This window comes from Canis lupus, chromosome 1, assembly GCF_011100685.1.
Source record: "Canis lupus familiaris isolate Mischka breed German Shepherd chromosome 1, alternate assembly UU_Cfam_GSD_1.0, whole genome shotgun sequence".
In the NCBI taxonomy this organism is placed as follows: domain Eukaryota; kingdom Metazoa; phylum Chordata; class Mammalia; order Carnivora; family Canidae; genus Canis; species Canis lupus.
The window spans coordinates 80,378,494-80,381,890 of record NC_049222.1 but is presented as its reverse complement, the minus strand read 5'-3'; the positions used below and the strand labels follow the sequence as shown (position 1 = coordinate 80,381,890).

The 3,397-nt window shown below is 35.4% G+C and overlaps 1 pseudogene; it reads left to right on the top strand.

The window, feature by feature from the left end:
• The first annotated feature begins 1,430 nt into the window (after positions 1-1,430).
• On the top strand, positions 1,431-1,868 carry LOC100684877 (annotated as a pseudogene).
• Positions 1,869-3,397: the final 1,529 nt, after the last annotated feature.

Below are 3,397 nucleotides of genomic sequence, written 5' to 3'. Positions count from 1 at the left end.
CTGTTACAGCCCCCTTGAGTGGGGCATCAGCCAGATGGCTCCAGGTGGGCCATTTTCTAGGGCCCCCATTGACCCATGGGAAATTCCCATGTCTTGTCTTGTCAGAAGTGAGAGTAGAATCTACTCTTTATTTACCTTTTCTCTCTCATTACCCTGAAGTCTATCATCTGGTCTCTTTCTATTATTTTTTCTCTCTTGCTCACTCACACAAGAGATTTTATTTCAGTTATAAGACAATGAAAGAGTTCCATTTCACATTTTGTTACATTAGGACCAGCAGAGTTTTTTCATGAACTAGGGTAAAATTAAAAGCGGTTGCTACCAGAAAGCATTTCTGTTGCTTGTCACCCAAAAGTTATTTGTTCAATGAGCATTTATGCATTAGACATTGAACATAGAATAATGAATAAACCACATCCTTACTCTCAAGGATCCTGCATGGACTATTTCAAGAAACCAATAAAAATATTATGTTTATTGGTATGACTCTAGAAATCTACTTAGTTTATGAAATAGCAGAGAGGGACAATTTAATGATACTGCCAAGGAAAACTATTATTTTTATTTGATAAATTTGATGTCACATTTTATAAATTTTATAATTTAAAGTGTTCTATGTGCTACTCTGATACATTTATACCTTGTAATATGATTGCCAGTGAAGCAATATTTATCCCACTACATCGTTATAGGACAGTATTATTTTCTTTATTCATTAAACTGTGTACTAGATCTCTATGGCTTATTTACCATTTATTATGAGTTCATACCCTTACACACCATCAGTCTTATCACTCTACTCTTCATTCCCTGGTTACCATTGTACTCTGTTTTTTTTACAAGTTTGATTTTTTAAGATTCCACGTGTAAATGATATCCTACACTACTAGTCGTTCTCTGTCTGACTTATCTCACTTAGCATAACATGCTAAAGGTCCATTCATGTTGTCACAAATGACAGAATAGCCTCCTTTCTCATGGCTGAATAATACTTCATCATGTATATATGTCATGTCTTTTTATTCATTCATCTGTTAATGGGCCTTTGGGTTGTTTCCAGACCTTAGCTCTTGTGAGCAATGCTGCAATACACATGGGTGCGCATATGTCTCGTCAAAATCTTGTTTTCATTTCCTTTGGGTATATAGACAGAGAAGTAGACTTGCTAGATCATATGGTAGATATATTTTTTACTTTTGGGGGGAACTTTCATACTGTTTTCCATAGTGGATGGACTAATTTATATTCCTACCAACAGTTCAAGTGTTCTCTTTTTACCACATCCTTGCCAACACTTATTGTCTCTTGTCTTCTTGATGATAGCCGTTCTAACAGGTGTAATTGGTTTTTATTTGCATCTTCCTGATGATTAGTGATGTTAAGCATCTTTTCATGGTTGGCCATCTTGATGTCCTCTTTGAAAAAAATGTATGGACTTCTGCTTCATCCTCTCTTTTCCTGTTAGGCACGAACGAAGTGAGGTGAGGCTGGTGGACGCCGAATTTCCCGTTTTCATCATGCAGACAATGCCACTGCAGAGATGTTCGGTCAATGTTCCTAAAACCCAAAGGACTTTCTGTAAGAAGTGTGGAAAGCATCAGCCTCACAAAGTGACCCAGTATAAGAAGGGCAAGGATTCCCTTTAGGCCCAGGGAAAGAGGTGCTATGATCGGAAGCAGAGTGGCTATGATGGGCAGATAAAGCCAATTTTCTGGAAGAAGGCTAAAACCACAAAGAAGATTGTGTTGAGGCTTGAATGCGTTGAACCTAACTGCAGGTCCAAGAGGATGCTGGCCATTAAGAGATGCAAGCATTTTGAACTGGGAGGAGATAAGAAGAGAAAAGGCCAAGTGATCCAGTTTTAAGCTTTGCAATTCTTCTTTTGAGAGGAAAATGTTGACGCCGTAGAATTACATGTATGAAAATAAATGCAGTGATATTAAAAAAAAAAGAAAGAAAAAAAATGTCTGTTTAGTTCTTCTGCCCATTTTTTATTGGATTATTTGTCTGTTGTTATTAAGTTGTGTTAGTTCTTTATATATTTTGGATATTAACCCCTTATCTAATATATGGCTTGCAAAAATTTTCTCCCATTCTGTAGGCTGTCATTTCATTTGGTTAATTGTTTCTTCTACTGTGCAGAAAGAAGCTTTTGATTTTAACAAGGTCTTATTTGTTGACTTTTGCTTTTGTTGTTTGTGCTTTTAGCATCATGTCCAAAGAACCATTGCCAAAATCAATATAAATGAGTTTCTTCCCTATTTTTTTCTTGTAGTTTTTTGGCATAGGTCTTATGTTTAAGTGTCTGACCCATTTCAAGTTAATTCTTGTAAGTGAGGTGAGACAAGGGTCCAATTTCATTGTTCTGCATGTGTTTCTCCAGTTTTCCGAGCACCATTTGTTGAAGAGACTATTCTTCCCCGTTGGGTATTTTTGGCTCCCTTGTGGAGTATTAGTTTGAAATCAGTGTGATAGCTCTGAATTTGCTCCTTTTTCTCAGGATTGCTTTTACTTATTTAGACTCTTGTGGCTCTACGCAAATTTTAGAATTCTTTCTTCTATTTCTATGAAGACTGCCTTTGGCATTTTGATGGAGATTTCATTGAATCTGTAGATGGCTTTGTGGTCATATGGCCATTTTAACAATATTTATTCTTCTGATCCATGAACACAGGCTACCATTTCATTTGTTTGTATCTTCTTCAATTTCTTTCAGAAAAGTCTTATAGTTTTCATCATACAGAACTTTCACTTCCTTGATTAAATTAAGTCCTAAGTACTTTGTTGTTTTTCATACTATTATGATTGGGATAGTTCCCTTTATTTCTTTTTCTGATGCTTCATTGTTAGTGTAAAGGAATGCCACGGTTTTCTAGAAGTTGATTTTGTAACCTGCCACTTTACTGAAATCACTGATTAATTCCAACAATTTTTTGACTGACTGGAATTTTCTGTATATAAGATCATATCATCAGCAAATAGTGACAATATTAATAGGAAGACTATTTTGAGGAATTCTAGTGCTATTAATATTATTACTTTAAACAATAATGTAAAGGTAATAATACTACTGATATACAGTTATCAGTTACTGAATACTGACTATAATCAAGAGTAAACGAATGTTTTACATGTAGTATCTTATGTAGTCACCACAATCATCCTGTATGAGGGAGAGACTCAATGGAAACTAGAAAACTAAGGGTTAGTAAAGAGTGAATGAGTTGTTCAGTCTGACAGTTTTTCTACTATTCCTACACTTGTAAACATTAGTCAGTACTATCTCCCTTGGGACCATGGTTCAAAGGCATCTTGTGAGGTGAATGCTTTTTGCTAGCTAGCAATGGTATTAAAATAAATAGTACCTGAAGTGATATGAAGTATAATCTAAGGTTCA